We start from the raw sequence: 6549 nt of genomic DNA, 5'->3' as shown, positions 1-6549 counted from the left end.
AGGTGATTGCACTTGTTAATTACTAACTATATAGCAAAGATTTTGTCAATTTTGTTCTCTCCCAAGTGTAAACAAATTTTATTGCCTTAATCTGCTGATGTTTTGTTTAGTATTCAAAATAAAATTTGGTTTTACTTATAATTACTTGCAGGTAATTGTTTTCAGAAAATGTGAAGAAAACTTAAATCCATGAAATTTTGTGGTTTTGGCGTAAAAAAACAATTTTTTTGTGGATTTTTAAATTTGCAAATTGTCTTTTTGTGAAAAAAACAATGCAAATAATGTAATGCAAAAATTAATTTTTGGAGAGAGACAAAAATAATATTATTTTAAAGATTTAAACTTGATGGGTTGGGAACATAGGCATAAATTATGACTGGTAGGTAAAAAAATAAATTATGTAATATGGAAATACTAATACAGGGAAAATTTAATTCAGGAAAAACTTTTGGGGTTTTTTTTTTTTAAAAAAATTTTTGGGAATTTTGTCAGTATTTAAGCTTCATAGAAAATTTTTGATTTTTTTAAACTTTGGGGGGTTGAAAGTAAAAAACGAGTGAAAAATTTTTTTCCCATTGTGCTTTTAAATGCCAAAAGGCCCTAAAACCCCTCCCCTTTCTCCCAGCCCGGGAGATATTTTTTTAAACAATGTGACATTAGGAATTTTTTTTGAAAATTTTGAATTCACATTTAAATTTGATTTTAATTGTCATTTTGTATAAACTCTTCTAGTAAACATGAGAAACCCCTAAAAAAACGTGAACAGAATTTTTACTTTTGCTTTGTGAGGCTTTTGGGTTTTGAATTTTAAATACTTTTGTGGGTTTTTTGGCCCCTTTGCATTGTCAGAGTGGTGCTGTAAATTTTTAATAAAAGATGCAATATAAAGGGGTTTTTGGGTTTAAAATGTTTTTATAAAATTTATTTTGTTTTCAGTTTTTTAAAATTTAAAAAAAACCACAAAAAAAAGAAAAAATTGCAAATGGGCAAAAAGGCCCCCCTTTACATTTGAAATTTTTTTTATTTTTTTTGTCCCAAATAAAGGGCCCAAACCCCAAAAAAAGGAAAAAATGGAAATTTTAAAGGGGTACAGACCCCTTTAAATTTTGCATATTGTTTTGCAAATTTTGGTTTTTCATCCTTTTTTTAATTTAAAATAAAATGCCCAAAGGTTTTGATGAAAAACCCTTTTGTAATCCTTTTTTTATTTTATATAATTTAAGAAATTTTTTGCTTTAACCCTCAAGGGTTACTAATTTAAAAAATAAAAAATTACCAATATAATAAAAAAAATTTTAAAGATTTGTTTTAAATCCCCTAGTATTATTTAAGGGGAAAAGGGGGTTTAATTTCCCAATTTAAAAAAATTTTAAAGGGAAAGGGTTTTTAAAAAAATGCAAAAAAATAAATAAATGTCCCCCCCCACGTTTTTAAATTAAAAAACCTAAAAAGTAATATGTTTTTTTTTAAAATGTTTTGTATTTTTTTTATAGGGGAAACCCAAAAAACAAATGTCCCATTTTTTTTTGTTTTTTTTTAACTTAATTTAAATTTTTTATTGAAATTGTCTTTTGAGAAAGTTTTTTTTTTAATAAAATTTGAAAAAATTATTTTTTCCCATTTTGAAAAATTTGTGCCCCCCCCCCCTTTAAGGGGAAAAAAAAAAAAAAATTAAATAAAATTTATCGTTTTTGAAGTTTTCCCCCGAAGTAAAATGGTTTTTTTATTTTCAAAATTTTAAACTCCAAAACATTAAAATTTCCCCTTTAAAATAAAAGGGGAACAACCTTTGAAACCAGTTAAAAACGGGCCCCGGCTTTTTACACCCCTGTGCGGGCCCCTATATTATTTGTGCAAAAACTCAAAAACCCCCCCCCCCCTTTCCCCCCCAAAAAAAAAAAAAAAACACACCCCACAAAAAAAAACCCATTTCATTTAGAAAAATTTAACCCTTAAATTGAAAAAAAACCTTTAAAATTAAAATTTTTTTTTTTTTTTTGCGAAAATTAAGCAATGTTTTTTTGGAAATAAAATTGTTTTAATGGATAAAATTTTAAATTGAATTCTTTATTTTCAAAAAATTAAAAATTTTTTTTTATCATTGAAAATTTTTTCAAAGGGGGTTGGTAAAAACTTATACTTTTATGGGGTTAACGGGCCCCCTTTTTTCTCAGTTTAAAGTATTCATTTAATTTTTTGGGGGTTAAAAATAAATTTTTTTTTTAAAATAAAGATTTAATGTATTTTGTCAAATTTTTTTATTATTTTTTTCATTTCTTGAATAAATAGAACTAAAAAAACAAAACCATAAGAGTGTTTTGTTTTTATATTTTCCCAAATTTTTCCCCAGCCCCTGGTATTTTTTTAAAGGATGTTAAAAAATGACATTTAAGGAGCGGGTAATTTTAAACCCTGTTTTTTTTTTGGGTTAAAAGGGAAAAGTTTTTTTCCCCGGAATTAATATTTTTTGCTTTTGCCAATGCCTAGGAACCAAGATTAAAAAAAAAAATTCTGAGTTAAAGAATTTATCATGTTATTTAAAAACAAATCTTTTAAATGTTTTTTCCAAATCCCCTTTGTTTTTCCTAAAGGTTTTTTTGACGTAGAAATTAAGTATTAAATACGGAAAATATATAAAAAATAAAATTTCCCCCTTTTTAAAATTATTTCTTTTGGGGGGGCCCAAAGGGTTTGTTTAGTATTTTACTCCCCTCTGGCTTTAAACCAGGAAATGAAATTTTTAAAATTTTAAAAAAAAGGTGAAATGGTAAATTTTTTGTTGCCCTGCCCCCTTAAATTCAAAAAGGGGGCCCATTGTTTTTTAAAATAAAGTATTCCCTGGTTTAAATTTTAAAAGTGGGTTTCAAAAATGTAAAAAATTTCCCCTCCCGGAAAAGGTTTTTTGGACTCTGCCCCAAAAATTTGTGCCCCTTGAGGCAAAAAAGGGGGGTTTTAAATGTGTCACATAGCCCCCCATCATGTGGACATTTTGTGTAAACCCTTTTTGAAACCCTTAAAAGAATAAACAATTTCTAAACGGCCAATTTTCTAAAGGGCCCCCACCGGATGAAAAACTACAAAAAAACTCCCCAAAAAGTAAAGGGGCCCAAAATGATTCCCCACAAAATTTTGGAAACCCAGCGACCACTAACCCAAATTTTTCAAAAGCATAAGCAAATACGGGGGCTTACTTTTTTAATATTTTTTTTTAAATTGACCTCTTGTCCCCCAAAAACCTTTTTTTGCCAAAAACCCCCTCAACTCAAAAAGGGAAAAACATTTTGAAATTAAATGCTAAAAAAGAGGATATTTTTTTGTTTTTTGTAAAAAATAAAATTTTTAATTTAAAAGAAAAGCTTTAAAAGTTTTCTACTTTGGGGGCCCCTTGAAAAAAAAAAAAGGGATTTTTAAATATTTTAATTAAAAATTTTTTCCTGTTTTTTAAATTTTTAACATAAAAAAAGGTTTAAAATATTATGCATATATACCCTTTTTAAAATTTTATTAAAAAAATTTTTAAAAGAAATTAAATTTTTCCATTACTATTTTAGAAAAAAAAAAAAAAACTGTAATATATTCCTATATTTTTAATTTAAATAAAAATAAATGCCCTTTTTAAAATTTTTTGCGTAAAAATTTTTTACATATAAAAAAAACAACAGATCTTTTTTTCGAATCCCTTTCTGCTTTCAAAAATTTTGGGACTTATTTTGGCCCTTAAACCCTTTTAAAAAAAAAAAATTATGGTGAAATTTTTTTTGTTTTCTATTCTGTTATAGAGGGGGAAAAAAACAGTTTTTTTTTATTTTTTGGGAAGTTTTTTAGAATTTTTTTGGGGAAACCTTTCTTAAGGTAAGGGGACTTCTTTTATGGAAAAACGGGAATTTAGCCTTCCCCTCGGGGGGAAGGTTTTGGGGGGCCCCTTGAAAGGTAGTTTGGATTTGCAGTTTGGGTTTGGACTTTGCCCCCTGAAATTAATAAAAACTTTTGACCCGGTTTTCACGAAAAAACCAAACCAAAATTGGGGGTTTGCGACCAGCGGGTTTTCCAACCCAGCCTGCAAAAGGGAGTCTGACGGGTTTCCATGTGTTCGTTAAAACTTTAAACAAGTAAAAAAAAATGAAAAGAAAAACATTTAAGGAAACCCCTGAAACGACTGCCCGGATGGCCCCGGTTTGGTTGGTTTCCATGTTTGGTCGAAACCCATTTTTTGGGTTTTGTATGACAAGGCTCTTTTCTCGGGGGAAATAAGTTTTAGTATTTTTAAAAATTTTTCCAATTTAAAAATCAAAAACGGGAAATTTGAAACCAATAAGCCGGGGTTAGGAACACAATTTAGTTAAATAATTTAATTTTAAACATATTTTTTTTCTCGCTAAAATTGTTTCCCGGGAAACAAACCCAGTTTTGGCCCCAAAAAAGAAAACTTGGTAAAAGACTTTTTTCCCGGGGTCAGACCAAACCAAAACCATTTGCATGAAAAGGGAGACCCCTTCCCACTAGGCATTCCTCTTACACGTATGTGTAAAAACAAAAATAAATGACCCGTGTACGAAAAACCAAAAAAGGGGTGTTTGTGCCCAGCTTTGACCCAGCCCAGCATCCGACCCGGCGTCTGTGGGGAAATCCTGCTGTTGGTTTAGTTTCTATACTTTTTTATAGGGTTTGAAAGGAACACATAGATCTAAACCCAGATGCGGGATGCGAAGGCTGGTCTGGACCCATGCGGTCGAAACCCCCATTATGTTTTTTTTGGGTCATGAATGCTAAAATTTTTCTTTTTTTAAATTTCCCAAACATTTTAAAAACCAAGATATGTTTTTTAAATAATGTATCCCCCTATGGGCCCCAAATTAGTCATGGGGTTTAAGGGTTTTTATTATGATAAATTTTAAACCTTAGTGATAAAAAAATCAATGGGGTTTTTAACGGGTCAAAATTGTAAATTCCCCGGGAAAAACGGGGTTAAAATTTTCCCTTTTTTTTTTTTAATGGGAAATTTAATTTTTTTCGTGTGGTGTTTTTTGTGAGAGAAAAATGAAAAAAAACAACATTTAAAAACAAAATTTGGGAAAAATAAAAATTGTAAATTGAATGCGGGAAAATTTTGGTAAATTATCCATTTTAAAAATTTAAAACCTGTTATCGATTTAAAACTACACTGTAAACCTTTTTTTACGTATTAAATCTCAAAAGGGGCTGACATCTCCCCGACTATGTTTTTACTTATATATTTCCCTATATTTTTGTACCCCTCGGGAAACCCTGTTTCAGGTTAATTTAAAATGAAATAATTGGGGTGAAACTGGGGGGATTTTTTGTAACATACCAATGCACGCGAACTTTTAAAATTTCCCCTTAGGGGGCCTAAACCCCCTCCCAAGTAAAAAATTAAGAAAAAATTTAAAAGAAAAATATGTACACACTAAAAAAAAAGGGTGATAAAAGAATTCACAATTTTAAAAATTGTATTTTACATTAAAAAGCTTTTTTCTTTTTTTTTCAGTAATTAAAATGTAAAAGGGAAAATCAATAAAAAGGGTTTCCTTTTCTATAATAGGTTTGGTTTTTTATTTTTTAATTTCCCATAAATGTATAAGTGTGCCCTTACAAGCAGAAAATGGTAAAAAAAAATTTAGTTTTTTTATTTTAGCCCTACTCAGTACTTTTTGGAAGAAGAGATTCGATATCCCAGTAAAATTGTTTCCTTGCATTTTAGGGGTTTAAATATATCCCTGGAGTAGAAAAAAATCAGTCTTGTTAACTTAAACCAAGTCAAAATAATATATAAAGCTAACTTTTTTTTTTACAATGAATTTCCCCTAAATATATTTTGGGTTTTTTGGGCAGGTAATCCCCTTGAAGTTTATCCCCTCACAGACGGGTTCCATTTTGATCTTTATATGGCCCCCAGCTCAATAATTCCCCACCCTGTACTTTCAAATATCCCCAAACAGGAAAAATTTAAAATCTTCTAAAAAAACAATTTTGAACATTTCCCCCTTTCTAAAGGGTAGGATAGAAACCGGTCTTCCCGGTGTCTTTTTTTTTTTTTTTAACTTGTACAAAAAAATTAACATTTGGAAAACCCCTTTTACCCTTTGATAAGTTACTGGTTTAAGATAATTTTTTTGTTTGACAATTATTGCACTATTTTTAAAAATATTCAAACAAGGGGAAAGGGGGTGGAAAACTGATAAAAAAATGTGTGGTTTACCATGGAGATTATCCCCGAGCAGTCTAAAAGGAGGGCATCGGAATTCTGAATAAAATCCCCCTTCAACAAAACCCAGGTTTTTCAGTTTCTTTTAAATTTATTTTTCTTCCCATTTTTTCAGGTTTTTCCCAAAAATGCAACAATTTTACACTTTATCAAAATTTTTAAAATTTTGAGGGATTCTTTTAACCCATTTGTTTTTCCCCATAGAAGGGGTTTTCCCCCTATATTGGTTTATCTTCGGGGTTAAATTACTAAAAGAATAACATTATTATTTTATTATTTTTTTGGTTATACCCATCAACCCGTTCTTTGGGAAAACTACCAGTGTG

Source organism: Ruditapes philippinarum, unplaced genomic scaffold (assembly GCF_026571515.1).
Source record: "Ruditapes philippinarum isolate M1 unplaced genomic scaffold, ASM2657151v2 ctg5229_1_1_1_1, whole genome shotgun sequence".
Classification (NCBI taxonomy): Eukaryota; Metazoa; Mollusca; class Bivalvia; order Venerida; family Veneridae; genus Ruditapes; species Ruditapes philippinarum.
Note: the sequence above shows the minus strand (reverse complement) of the source record.